Below are 15,658 nucleotides of genomic sequence, written 5' to 3'. Positions count from 1 at the left end.
GGATGTAGTAAGTGTATATAAATATTTAATTAATTTATATTTTTTCAAAAAGAAGAAAAGATATTTTAATTAAACTTTTTTTTCTTTCCTTTGGTGAAAGAAAATATCCCCCAACTAGTCCAAACTCGTAGCAAAGTACCTTACTATTGCTTGCTTGCTCGTTCATAAATTTAGCTGTCAAAATGTAAAATTTTATATTTTCTAAATTTATCCACAGAAGAATCCGAGAACTCATATATTTCAAATTACATATCGCGCATTTGTGCGCGATACGCATATGCATAAGCATAGGCATATGGAAGATATTCGTTAGAATTGAGTGACAAGACATCAACGTTAGAGTAAAACAGTTCGTTGCTGTCATAAACACGACTGTGAATATGACGAACTGCTGACAGGTGGCAATGTCTAATTGGTCTTGTGCTTTCAAGCAATTTGAGCACAGTGCTGCCAACGAAAATGCATGACTTAATGAATATTCTTAGAATGCTTAGACAACAGCAGTCAAAGTATAGGAAAATTTCTGCTCTGGCATAACATAAATTGTAACAGAAAGTCAATTTTATTCTTTCAGCGAATTGCCAGAAATAAGCACAAAGAGATTGCAAGACCGTTGGCGTCAATGTAATTCCATTTAATGTAAAATTCCTGAAAGCCTTCCACTCTTTCACATTTATCCGATATGAATGCAAGAACGCAACTCTGCAAAGTGATGATTAAGTCCGAGAGTGTGTGTGAAGACAGCGATGTTTCTTTTCATTTGTCAGCTGCTTATCACTTGACATATGAGAGAGCGCTGCATACTGCATAAAATATGTACAGAGACCTCGAAACACTCCTGTTCCCGGAAAGTATTTACTATTATAGAAGTTTTTTTCTCTCAGTCGTTTCTTTGACATTCTCGTGGTCAAGAAGATGGAGAAGAAAACCTAGAGACTAGATAGTTGCAGCCTCCTTAGAGAAGGAGAAGAACTAAAAATTTCCTAAATGTGTCATATTCATGTTCTTGACTTACAATTGCATACGATATTAATTATGGTCGTTATTGCTATTGATAAACTAATGAATAATGTCTTAAAATGGTTGAGAATTTGGAGACATCTTCAGTTCCTTACAATCCCTTGTAAATGTATCAAAAAGTAAATAAATAAAAACTTGAGAATAGAATAGAAACATAATGAGATTGTTTAACAGACAAGGAGAGAAAACGGTGCTCCATTCATTTCTAAGGGTCCACATTTATGACAAATGACACAACAAACTTGATATACGTCGTTTAAACGAGATGTGCATTTACTGTGTGATTCTGTTTTCGTTTTCTTTTTTTTTCTTCTTGGCATGTGCATGTTTTTTGTCAACGAAATTTATTGCTTCATTTGTTTAGGACCGCCGCACGTCTGCCAAAAGCATTTTAATATGCATATATATATATATACATATATACTTATACTACTTACATATTTTTTCTTGAATTGATTTAAAATGTTTTTAAATAATTCACTTTCGTACACTCCATACAGCTAAATAGGTGCGAAGTTCTATAATATTAACCTTTGGAACTTACCACTTGCGACGTAAACGCACTTTTATGGCATTAAAAAAAGAAGGTTTCTTGATAATTTTTTCGGGGTAGAAAGCACGGTAAAAATACATAACATTTAAAGAGGTTGTTAGGCAAATAATCTAAATATTAGAGAAGAAATTATCTTCGAAAAATGCAATAAAATTGCAGCACCGGACCCATTCTTGTGAGCAATTTTCAATTAAACGACCCTGCTGGCCAGGGTAAATTTGAATTGGCAAAGAGGAACATGTAATCTATATGCCCGCAAGTGGAAAAATAGGTGAATGACAAGCATTTAAGTAGAAAAGATCAGTTTTCATATATCGCTCGATAAGTTCGTAAGATACAATTATAGGACGACTATTGACGAATCTATATGATCTTTAGCTGATATCAACGTTTTAAAGGAAATATTTCAGGATTCCATGAGGAAAGTTACACACGACATTCACACTTTCCATTGCTTTACAAAAACATAAATATCTAAATATCATACGGATTTTTTATAAGTAAAAACCACTACATATCATCCCACGATCTTATTGAGTAAAGTATTATTTCCCTAGATAAAGTCATTTCACAGATATTGTGGAAAACTCGAATAGTGAGAATGAAACTTGCTGAAGCTCTTCGGTCGGTCGTTTTGAAAAGTCGCGATAAACGCGTTTAAAATTTTGGTATGTGTTGCAAACACGTTTTATTTTATTATAACCAATTTTTTATTACGTTTTATTCATTACTCTTTAATCTCCGCCCCAAAAAAATTTGCCGTCTATATGGAAACATGCTCCTTCATGCGTAATTCAAAAGCCGGATTTATAATCAGCATTAAAAACTTCTTCGCAACCGCTCAATATCTTAGCAGAATAATTAAAAACTTTCAAACTTGACCTCTCGACCTCTCGACCTCTTTTCTAATGGACAGTCCTCTCAACAATGGTACATTAATACAGTTGTGTTTTGACAATCTTCTTTATGAATATAAAAAACTAATCAAAGATGTTTGTGAGTGTATTAAAGAAACTGCAAATCCACACGTAAAATCTTAGTCTTAAAGTACACAGCTGATGCTCGTAGTAAGCAGGTGGAGCTCTTCGAGAAGAGGCCAAAATTCAAGTAAAATATTTTATACAGGTAACGCATTTTTTCACATAAATGCTAGCAGGTCTTAAACATCTGTAAATCCTTTAAAAAAATTTAATTTAAAATTGTCGATTAAGTTGAACATATCAGTATTGCAAATTTTAAAGGCTGAAAACTTTTTCTGCCCTTGTCGTTAATGAAATGTCTGATACTTGTTGGTTGCATTATGTTAGAGAACAGAGATAAGTAGGTGCAGCAAAAAATTAAAATCAGCTTTAAAAATTAGAAGGTGTTACTTGTTCAGCATGAATTTATATAGTTTCGATGAATTATGCTTTCATGGTTCATGGTTCAATAAAATTTTGCAAAACATCTTTTCTCTTATATATTCACAAAATTGTGAAAACTTTTTTTGAATTTTGCGCCTACATTTGCACTGCCTTAATAAAGTCTTGCAATAAAGCAACGGAAAGACATAAAGCGAAAAAATATTTTTATGCTCTTGCGCTGCTTGTGTGACAACTACTATGTCAAATACCAAATTTGTTAACAATAAACGCATAACAATTGCCAAAAACAATTGTTTGATACCTGTACAAATTGTTCTTTAAAAGACATTGTAGGTTGCACTTGTATACACATGTGTGTGCAAGTGTGAACACTTGTATGCATTGACATATGTGTATAGAATTCATACATAAATATTTTTTCCAGCAGTAGTAGCAAATAATGTATAACAAATGCTCATGTTGAGTAATGCTGACTTTGCTTAACTGTTGCTGGGGATAAGCTTTATGAGTTTATTTCTCTGCTCAGTGCAGCCCACCTACAGTAGCTACGTAGTTACCATAAAAATAAATTCATAATTTACAAAAAGAAAAACGAACACATATATATATACATATATGTATATATGCGCTCCATTGAATGCATAATCAAAGACTCTGGAGTGCTGAAAAATTCATATCACGGCAAATCTTAGATATTCACCACACTAAAAAAATAAAAATAAAAAAAAATTAAATTTTATTGATAATAAACAAGCCAGCATTCCAATTGGTTAATGGCGAGTATTTTCGTGTTGATCTTTAAAGTGATCCTAAATAAATATCTAGTTGTTTTTCTTTCGCGAGCAGATTTCTATAATTTTTTAAGGTCATCTCTAATCCTTAACTTAAGCCCGATAAATTAAATTTTTTAACTGAGCATTTCAAATTTTCAATAAAAGGTGGACAGGCAATCACATTCGAAATGTTCGATTAATAAAAAATATATATATTTCAGACGCTGTCTACTTCAAATTAGAAACGGAATGAATAACTTGACGAACGGAAATAACTTCTTGCCGAACATCAGCGGTGAGAGGAAAAGTGAACCTCAACAGCAAATAGAAGGAGGTAGATAGGAGGTAGCGTGGAAGACTAAGGGCCTCTTAAACAATTAGAAATCGATTATAAATAGAATTTCGCTTACGACATAGTTTTAAAGCTTTATATCGACTCGCCTTATAATAAAGACTTACAACATGCAGAAGAAGTTGAAACAACATATGTTTTAGTTACACCAGTCAATTTAGAATGAGTTTTTTGAATCTGTTTAAGCCTTTCTGTGCATCTGCCTATCTGTTATGTGGAATGAAGCTGGATGGAATGGATGTTCCCGTCCCTTGCAGAGAAAAGTACAAATGTTTTTAAGTTGACCACTTTTACAAGGTAGAATTTTATATAGAGTGCAGCTGCAAAAATAATTTTAAATACAACTAACAAAGCATTCATCGTTGGCACAAAAAAGATCAGTACACCACATTTTATCAAAATATCTCGAAATTTATGCCTTATAGCTTAGAGAAAAATACAGGTAGAAACTTCTTACTGACAGACGGACTGACAGATATGCTGACAGAAATCATTTTCAAAATGACTCTAAGCTAATAACTATAATTAGAGATGCGTCCTGCCCAAGTCTCTTTGAGTCTTGCTTGCAACCGCAGAAATGTAACATAAATTAAACTCGAATAGTGTTCTATACTTAAAGCTAAGTCCCTATATAAAGGTTCTAAAGAAATTTAAAATTTTTTTTACAATTTTTAAGATTTCGTGACGGAAATACTAGGCATACACCTTATTCTTTTCTTTACATGGTAGATGCGTTCCTTCAAAGGCCATTTAAAAACTGCATACAAAATATGGCAAATTTGGGTACATGTTCCAAAACTTTAAGGAATCGTATAAGATGAAAGAGTTATAATTATTTTCCCAAAATACCGTGCAAAAAAGCAATAATGAAGTCCATATTACATATTGCTGAAACAAAAACTATTTAAATTTACTACAAAAAAAAAAAAGACAAAGTTTGTTTACAGCGAAAATTCAGCCCTTAAGTACAACATATAACAATTTTAATTGAAATTAAGAATGATAATCATTTCCGTAACTATTCATAATTACTATCTATTAAGCATAGATGTGTATTAGGGACTGGATTGCATACTACGAACTGAACACTCTAACAAATTATAAATACTGAATAATGCAATGCTATGTTCAAGTTGAAGCTCAAAGAGAGGAATAAAAAAGCGATGATAAAATTCGGGTATTCCGCATAGTACACCAAGTCATTAACAACGTCAAACTTAGAATTCAAAAGGAATTTTTTTTGGAATTTATGCTAGAACGAATAAGTCGTGTAAAATAGTGTATTTCTTCTTACTGCTGAACCGTGTTATTTCAAAATCGGGTAAAAAAAGTTTGGTGTAAGGTTAACAATATAAATTTTTGGAAAGGAAATGAACTTGCCTTAGTTTAGATCACGTCGGTTCACGCCGTTTTTTTGCTCTAGATAGTGGTACTGGCAAGAAGTATGCTCTTCATTCACACAAGTGTGATATACCACTATCATAAATAGCGTATGGTACAGGCAGGTCAATAATAGCATTAGGACGAGCATTGTAAAAAAATTATTGTTTTTCTATTAATATTTGGAAGGATTAATTAATGTAAGCATAATAAGTATACATTTTTCAAATATTCTCGCATCTTATGTACTATCTTTGCAGAGAAATCAGAAACAAAAAACTATTTCAGTTTATTAAATAAACATTTTTTCGCATCCGTACTCAGGGCACGCTTCAATGTCATAAAGAGTCTCATTCTTATATATATATAGTTAGCTGTGCACATGCTCAAACATATTTACGTACAAAAATTGTAAATAATCTCAGAACATGACTGCACGCACATAACATTTATTTAGGATTAATGTTCGAAGATATATAAGCAGACACAATTCGAATACAATTATTAACAATCCCTTAGTCATCATAGACACTCGTTCGTACACAAAAGTGCAAAAATGCGCACATAAGCATAAACGACCCTGTCTGCCATAAAATGTACTGATTGACATCAATCCATCTGCCATAATTTGGAAATTATACATACTAATATATATTGATCTAGTAATCTAGAAAGCAAGCACATTGCACGATTGCACATTTGTCACATAAACTATTGAGGTGCAGGAGTTCCTCATGTCTTTAAGAGTTCACAAAAAGTAAACAGAAAGAAAATAGAAAAGTCTAGCAAGCCAAGAAGTAAGAGTTCAGAGAAGGAAACGAAAATTTCGGTTTGAAATTCCACTTCTTACTAAATTCCTTTTAGCGCTGTCAGGAATAATGAAGAAGGCGACGTGTATACTCATAACAAACGGTTTTCAAATATTATACCAATATAAAGAGTTTATAAATAATTAAATCCAGGTCGGCCTGGAAGAAGTTACTGCGAAGTATTACAGCTAACAGAAAAAAGTCCGCTTATGTATACGTTACTAATAAGTGCAAATTTCGGTCAGGAAAGGCTAATAGAATAGGATCAATCGGGTTGGTTCAACTGTCATTAAAATTCACCAGAATTTTCATGTTGTTCGATTTAATCCGTGAATTGGGGCATCCTTTGTAATTGCTGGAAATTGTCCTCGGCCCACTTTCAAGATGAATAAGTTTATTTAGGAAAGCAGTTGAGTTACACAGATTCTTTCTTGCGTCGACCAAAAAGAGCTCTGAAAGACTCTATAATGTACATTTATTCGTGATTAGCACCAAGTTCGGAGCCCATGTGGGCAAGTCCGCCTACTCGCCCTTTAAAAAGGCATTTTTCAGGTCGCAAATATGAAAATATCGTCTTCGAATTCGGAAGAGCGTTGCATGTTCTTGCACGCAGGTTGGTATTGAAAATGCACCAAATCGGTTAATGGAGACGCCTATATATCTAACTATTCACATCGTCTAAAAATATGCGCAGCTTCCATGCACATTATAAGCAGATCAAGAAAAGTGATTCTTACTAAGATGCATGCCGAACGATGTCAACATCATCCGTACCAGGCTTGTCAGACATTTTACCGATAGAATGGTTATTGCAAGAATCGTTAGTTAACTACAGAAAGTGCAGAAAGTGTGCAAAGTTAGTAGAAAGTTAATGGAAAAAAAAAGAATCATCGCAAAAAGAAACAAAAGTATCGGTTTTTCATTGTCAGTGTAGAGAACAAAATGGGCAGAACACGAAATGGATGCTCATATTAATCGCAAAAATGCTTTACTAGTGCGAGAAAATGGGATGTTGTCTTGTTATTGATATTTTGCGACCTATTGACCATTGTCGGTCCCAACACACAGTCAAAGAGCAAACGTGACTTCTGCGCAAGCATAATTGGCACGTAACTGTAGAAAGGTGAAAGGGTTAGCACCTGTTTTAAAAGACAAGTGTGAGCATTAAGGTCGAAGGATTCTTGTTCGAGAAAATACAACGTTCGAGTACACAACCGTGATCAATGATTCGTAACAGTTCATTCAGTTCAGTTCAACAGTCCCGAACATCTTTACCGTAGTCAACTAACGGTGATTCATTGTGCTGAGTAGAAAAGGTTCAATGTGAACATATATATATAAAATTTGTTCTCAGAATTTATGTAAAAATTATTTAACGCTTTTAGCCAAGTGTCTGTTATACAGGAAATGGACTTACCAGTTCACGAAACGAATACCGATATCGATAAGTATGATGAATTAATTCTGAAAATAAAGAACGCAAATTTTTATTTCCATTTATTGACGCTTATTTCACCTCGAAGCCATTAAGGTCTACTACATCAGATTGCAACGTCTGTCGTATGTGCAATACTAAAAGTACAATAATGCAAATCGTTCTTAAATAATCCAAAAGACAAGAAACGAAAATTGAAGGTAAAGAGAAAAAAAAAAGAAGCCAACTAGGCTAGTATGAAACGAAATCACACACGGCACACATCCCCGCTTTCGTTCCTAAATTGAGTAACTAACTAATCTCACTATTAGCGGAAAAGACTAAAAGACTGTAAGATAAGAACATCTAAACTAATGTTGTAACTCCGCAGGCGGAACTCGAGTAACTGAAAAGGCTATTGCGAACTGACGTGCTAAAACAAACGAGATTAAAAGACTCGGTCGAGAGCTCCTTTATAAGAGCATATTTACAAGGACAATCATCTTGAGGTAGAATAACAATTAACATAGACGGACGGCTGCAATATTTTCCGCCAATTGAATCATTTGTTAGAGTGTCGCTTATTGATGCTTTAAAGAAGATATAATCAGATGTTGTCACTATATACGGCCAGAATTGCCGGGTTGTGATTATTACAAATTGTGGTCAGTTCATGGAAAATCACAGATCTGATTAAAGCTGAAATTCGCCCACATTTTACGCAGAGAGATCCGTCGTAGTGTTTATATAGTAAACTTTGTTCCCACGGTTACTGCGAGTTATTAGCAGCAATCGTTTTTGTTTGAAACATGTAAGTTTTACTTTGCTTCGTGAGTTTTCGAGTTTCACCCGGTTTCAACTCTAACTTTGTGTTCAACTTAAATAATCCTTTCCATATTTCTTTCAAGCTTGCAGCGTCATGTGGCTTACCTTACTGCATTTCAATAATTTCTAGATCAGATTTAAGTTTGTACGAATTTTTAGTACTTTAGTACTTCATCCAAAACATGCTTGTTCCTAAAAAATTGATAGCTCAATGGCTCAGCTTAACCCACTATAATTCGATGCACGATATGAAGATAAAAATTTCTGTGGAATAAGTCTATTGAAACCTCATCTCTGCATACAGGCATTCTCTGATAAGTCCAGTTGAACATGCGTTAAGAAGATCTGTAGGATTCAGTGCGATTTCTAAAGATGTTTAGATGTTAGACTGAATAGCCATTGCGTTTGCAACGCGCTGCCGTGCTTTGGGCGAAAAACTGTCTGAAGCCTAGAAACTTGTCTTTAATGCAATAGAATTAAGTCCGACATAGTTCCTAGTATTACTTGAATGTTAAGGAGATTTTATGTTTTCTAGAACGAACGCGTATTTCGCTTTCTATCTGTCTGTGCTATGCTGCAAATGCAATCCGAATGATTTTAAATCGCAAAAAATGAAGTGCACACTATATTATAGAAATAAAAATGTGAAATATTTTTTAGGCAATTTTTTCCATTATTTTTGACATTTGACATTTCCCTTGACATTCATTCAGTAAAATAGCGTAAATTAAGTGATTACACGAGAAATAAACCGAAAAATATGACGTTTGACAATTAACGCGCAACCAGACACACACGTCGGTGACGTATCGTTTAAAATAAACTGAACATGTCACTCACATTTACTGTAGATATCATTCTTTCAGTTTTTTCGTATGATTCTCTTAAATATTAATAAAAAAAAAAAAAAGATGAGAGGAAAAAAAGATTCACTTGAACTAATTGAAAATTAAATCCTTTTTTTGCTAAAATACTTTAAACAGCAAATAAGTTTTAACTTTAGTAAAATGTTGCGTTTGATTACAACTCAGCTGACAAGAGTCGTAACGACGTTCTCGCTGTGGTATCATACAACGTTAGGACTTTTTGTTCTTTGCAGTTTCATTTCATGTCCATTACATTTTTGTTTTTTCTGTTTTTTTTTTCCTCACCTTTTTTTTGTGAGAAACGGAGAGAGGGAGGGAGATCTTTTGGTACGTATTACCAAACCCAAAGCAGTTACCAACCAATGTTTAAGTCTCTGTCGTTCTTGATGTGTTCTTGCATGTGAATTAGAGAAAAGAAGAGGGAGGTAGTTAGACGAACTGACGAAGAGATTCTATGGGATACTGATGTATACATTTATATATATATGTATATATATATATATATAGAACAATACAAAACCAAGTCAAATGTAAATTAAGGGAATTCCTCTTTGGCACTTTGTCCGTTGGTAAAGGAATGTGAACATAAAAGACGGAATGATAGAAAACCCTTAACATACATATGGTCACACAAATAGATATTGACACAATATACATAAAAAGCTAACATAACAGTAACAACTTTAACATGACCGATACAAAACAATACCACACGCGACTCTACAATTATTTTGCATACTCTCGTAGAGCGCAATATACTATATAGTATGAGAAGAATGATTGCGGGAGGCATCGACTCTATTTTTTCTGTTGTTTTGTTGACACTTAAAGAAAGAACTTGGCACCCAGTGCTATATGTTTGTGTGTGTATGTATATATGTATGTACGTATGTGGATATGTATATAAAATATTAGTTTGAAGCTTGTGCTGAGATTTATATTGATAGTCTTTGGGTATCATTTCAAAAACATGTATTTGCATATTGTTGCCATTGTTGTCAGTTTCATTTATTGTGACGTTTCACATGTTTTCAAAAAAACACAAAAAAAGCAATGCGATGAATATGCTGTTGTTGCTGCGGTTGTGATTGTGTCCTGTCGAGCTCCCTTCCTCGAACTATTTGGTTAAACTCAGCACAGACTAAGTTGATTTTGATTTTGCAATATTGGAAATTTATTGTCTTAAGTGTCAGTGTTATCGGTTTGTCAACGGGTTGATTAGACATTTTGGTATTCATGGAAGCACATACACAAGATATCTGCTGTCGAGAAAAAATGCAAAGCAAGAACAAAAATTATATTTATAAACTTGTCCGTAAAGGAAAAATTATAATATCCCCATAATATTGTGATAAATAATTATTTGATTTGTTAAGTACTGTGTGAGAGTAAGCTTGGTATAAACTACTTCCCTTAATATAATGTACGAGGATTTGCAGTTTTTGAAGAGCAAGAAGTGGACTTTCATTATCTTCCAAGCGAAAGGAAGATACTTCGATACTGAGAAGGAATACGAACACCGGCGAAGTAATTTATAAACAATTTCAATAAAATATGGTATCAGAATAGTATTGTTAAAGGCATTGACAGTTTGAGTTTCTATTAAAGATTCCAGCACTCGACAAATGTCCGTTACATCAGTTTCCCATAAATTATGATGAAGTTCATGGTCTAACAACAAATTTCCCATATTAATGTATGTGTTGAGTTAGTCTAGACAGGCAGAGACGAATGAAGAACTTCTCTTCTACCACAAATTAATGGATTTGCTCTAGCGCACCAGTCTCGAGTTTTGTTTAAGGCAATTGATAGTAAGTGTAAATAAAAAATTAACTCTGCACGTTTTTTTTACGAAAGTAAATCAAATTCTAATTCTGGCATTTTAGAATTGAATCGAAAGGATGAAGCTCTTGCATTGAGAGAGCCTTAATCAGATGCAATCGCAAATTGTATGCAGACTTCAGCAAAAGTTTTTCTTTTAAGGCTTGATGTCCTACTTTCAAGGCGTTCTACAATTTTGCTAATGCTTTCACCTGATCTACCTTCTTTGGGCCTTGCTTGCCAGTATTCTAAATCAAATACTTTTTATTGCCTATAGAGGAATTTGCCTATAGATGCCCCGTGTAGCGTGCACATTTGACAATCACCAGCAATCTTAATACCAGCTCCGCAAAATACAGCTACGTAATAGATTAATACGATGGGCTGGCGAATGTTAATTTGCAAAAATTTGTGTCAAAAGAAGAGCTTTCGCAAATTGTCTTTGTTACGATCGCTGCATCAAACGCTCAAACGAATACAAACAGTTACACTTTTTAGAATGTTTCGAGCACAGGCTGCTTTACCAAAACCCTAGAAAAAGTGCGTGTTTTCTCTTTAATGACCAATAGAGAACTGAAAACAAAGCAAATTTTTTACAAATAATTGATTATCTATGGGTTCCCCTGATATATTCGAAAGCAGTCCTCAATATCGGTGAATACGCCTTAATCTTCGGGAAGGTGTAAGGCTAATGACTCCAACTCGCCGGCCTCCTTTATTGAGTCTGCATAATTTGGTGTTCGCATCAATTCAAAGCCTTTTCCTAGAAGATTTCGCTCTCGATTTTTTTAAATTTTTCGTAAAAATCACGCACACGACTTTAAAGTACATATTCGTTCATGATCACAAATTTGAGACTCAAAAATATGGAAGAGTTAAAGAGAGAACGCTTGAAGCATGTGTTAAGCGAGACGACTTCTTCCTATATAAATTGGCATAGACCATAAAAACTACGGTTTCTCGGCCAATATAAGTAGCCTTTAAGTTATCCTCAGCATCTTCAGAATCAGGCGTAGAGACTTTGTACTACGAATTTCGAGATATTTGTTTTTAAAATCAATAACTAACCATTGTGAAATATTTTCCCAAAATAATTTAATACTTTTTCCTTGAACGTCAACCTCTTGTAAAGACAGTTGAAAAAAAGACCCTCGTCTTTGGCGAAACGAAAACGTATGTTTTTGTGAGCAACACATGGCCTTGGCAGCAACAACACGGCCTAGTCTTTGCTTAAACAAAAACGGATGTTTTTCATTCGAAGCTAAATTGTTCATGTTTTGCATTAGTATTCGTTAATTTTTTTTTTTTGCTTTGTAAATGATAAAACCAGGGAAACTCGATATGTAGATCTTGTGCTGATTTAAGCGATTTAGCCATTTTTCCGCAGGTTCGTGATATACGATCTTTTCGTTTGAACCTTTGTATTAAATATCGCGTAGTTTGGGCCCTTTTCGTGTCGGAATGCCAGTGCATACAGTATATAGAGTTGTTCGGAGAAACTGGTTGTAAAATGGCTTTCTCTTCATCTTCCTCGTTGGGAATCGAAAATGCCCAAATAGTAACCATTTTTTAAAAAAATGTTCCGGAGGAAGAAGGGCGCCGTGGCTTTTCCACAAGAAATCGATTATATTACCAAGGAGAAGTCTGGCTAAAGCGGCCCTTCACTTGAACTGATCCAATTTTTCGGGCTCATTTGTTCCTTCGAAACCTCTCAATTTTAATTTGTATTGTTTGATATTCATGTCCAATCTTCTTCATCTTACCGTCTCTACCGTTCAATCGACGTTCAATCGACGAAATGATTTAAACTGTCATAAGCAGTTTCTTTTAAAACTTGAATCATTATGCGGATTATTATGAAATTGCTTTCATTTGTTGCTTATCCTATATCAAATTTGGAAGGGTATGTTGATTTACAAGATCAACTTGATATTTTGGGCATTGCAGGCAGGGTTCAACTAATCGATTGTGTAGCGGGGCATTGAAGAAAGTGCAATAACGTCGGATGATTCTGCAAATAGTTTCGCCACAGCTGATGATTAACCCGAGGGCAGAGGACAGATAGCAGCGAATTATTTATATATATTCGTTATGATGTTTGCACCAATTTTATCAATAAAACGACTTATAATACAATATCGTTTTCTTAATTTGATTCACGACATTTAATAATGATTGTTTTTTAATTCTGATAATGTTATTGAATTCCGTTTGATCATGCCCTCCCTAGAGCTTGAAGCTTTATTTTACCATGAATTGGCTATCGTATGTTGCTCTAACAAAACCGATCGCCTAAATAAATTAATTTCGGATAAAAATTTGCTTTTATGGGCGTGTGCATTTATGACGACATGTTTCGAAAAAATGTTTGTTGTTGAAGAACATTTCGAGAAACTAGGGTAGGGGTTTTTGAAATAATTTTTTCTGCTTTCTTCCTGTAACTTCAGCGACATAACCTTTAGTTATATGAAGCGCAAAATGCTGACAAAGATAGCGAACTCAATGAATTACCAAAAATTGTGAAACCTAGTGATGAGGATTACCAGTATGTATCCGTATACCCCTTTGTTTGTTATTTAACTATGTAAGTGGTAAAATTTGTAATTAATTTAAAACACATAGATCAATCTTAGCGTTAGCACCGTCATTTAATTGGTGCGAGTCTTGCAAACGCAACGTTACGGAGACGAACTGGAAATGATTTCTTCTGAACTTCTTCTGGCCTCTTCGACGATTCTGATTTAGACTCCATATTTAATGATTACGAAGAAGAAACGCAAAAGAAGATTTTAGACACTTACTTTCATTGTGTCAATTGGATGCGAGAGACAGTCAGCTCATTTGCAACCCAAAGTTCGGAATTGATTCGTACAAAAGTATTGCAGAGTAAATCCACAAGACGCTACCAAATATTCCAATAGATTATACACTGCCCCGATGCCAATTTACGTGTCCACCGCCGAAGGAAACAAAAGATAAGCCAAAGAAGTTAAGCATTATCCTAAATATTATTTTCCATAAACAAAAACATTTATCGAAATAAATGTGTTTGTATTCCGAAAAAGGCAAGGAGCGACCTCAAGCTGCCAAGCCTAACAGCAATCAGAACAAACATGCCGAAACTGCCTCCGTAAATATCAGTAAATCCAAAGTTAAATAATATCGAAAACTAATTTTGAAAGTTTATATGGATCTAGAGATATGTAAATGTAAAAGTATTGTTGCAATTACTTGAGATGCAAATATTATAAATATTTTTTTAATAGGCGGACGGAAAGCAATGTTTTACATATTTTAGAAGGAAGACTTAACTTTAACCACCTACTGCCGTTAAAGAATGTAGGAGTAAAGATAATTTTACTATGTAACCTAAACAAAATTGTTTTTACGAAAGTAAACGTATGCTTTCCTTTCAAAAGAACTGTAGAGAATGCATGAAAAGAAAGGAAGTTTGACATACATAAATGTGTACATGTGTGTACCACCATCCATTCGAGAGAAAATCATATGTTAAATTATTACCACTTCAACAAATCACGATATCATGGCTTGTGATAAATTTATCACAAGAAAGAAATTAGGTTTGTTGTGTGTGGCACTTCTTCCGATGCAGGATGCGATCTGAATGATGAATAACTCACAGTTTTGTACACTTTTAGCGCCCTTCGGCGTTTCTTAGAAGCGGAGCTAACTATAACATCAATTGCATGCTGAATGAACTTCAATAAAGTTTTCAGAACAAAGTCGAGAATGAGAACAAAACAAGTGTTGTTAGAACAAAACAAGTGTGGCAAGACACACAAAAAAGAAGGAAAGGTATTATCATTGATCTTCTTATAGCCAGAAGGAAGCTCTACAGATCCGATAAAGTCTATGTATTTTTGATCGTCAGTGCATTTTGAACCAATCTAAGCTTGTTTCGCTGTCTGTCTATCTGTCGGTCTGTTCGTGTAATGTCTATGGTAGACATTCTCCTGGTCGTTTCAAATTTGGCGCAAAGAGTAGAATGTGTTGCAGACAGGTTTGTACTGAAATTGAGCCAAATCGATCACATGACACGATCACAGTTCAATAGAATCTGCGACCATCTCTGTTTTTAAAAATAACAAAAAGTATTTTTTACTTGTTACTTATAAACCACACAACAAACACAACGACAAGAATGTGCATTTATATGCTATGGCTGGTCCTGCAGCACCTGTATAAAAAGGAAAAAAATTATCGGCGCCCACGTAATACTATTGAAGATGGAAATTTATTTTTTCTTATTTGTTTAGTCTTCCTTAGGATAACGGTAATGGGTAGAAAAGACTCTGTGCCGGCCGAATATAATTTTCTTATTTACTCTCTTCTATATCTCTCTTCTATAAACCCAGCGTGGCACATTGGTAGGCGATGAAATGAAGTCTTGCCACACATTCCATATAATTACGCCCTCTTTTAAAAAGTAACGTGAACTTATTTAACGTCTTAATGCAAAA

At 34.2% G+C, this 15,658-nt stretch overlaps 1 protein-coding gene across 2 annotated transcripts in view; it reads right to left on the bottom strand.

Annotated features, from left to right (window-relative positions):
* LOC119640361 (protein tiptop) overlaps positions 1-7,717 on the bottom strand; it is a 143,478-nt gene extending 135,761 nt beyond the window's left edge. For both annotated transcript variants that reach the window (XM_038038325.1, XM_038038324.1), the window contains exon 1: positions 7,669-7,717. The gene's annotated coding sequence lies outside the window, so the exon portion shown is untranslated. The remainder of the gene's footprint in view (positions 1-7,668) is intronic.
* Between the last annotated feature and the right edge of the window lie 7,941 nt (positions 7,718-15,658).

This window comes from Glossina fuscipes, unplaced genomic scaffold (genome assembly GCF_014805625.2).
Source record: "Glossina fuscipes isolate IAEA_lab_2018 unplaced genomic scaffold, Yale_Gfus_2 121, whole genome shotgun sequence".
Classification (NCBI taxonomy): Eukaryota; Metazoa; Arthropoda; class Insecta; order Diptera; family Glossinidae; genus Glossina; species Glossina fuscipes.
This window is presented reverse-complemented; position numbering and strand designations above follow the sequence as displayed.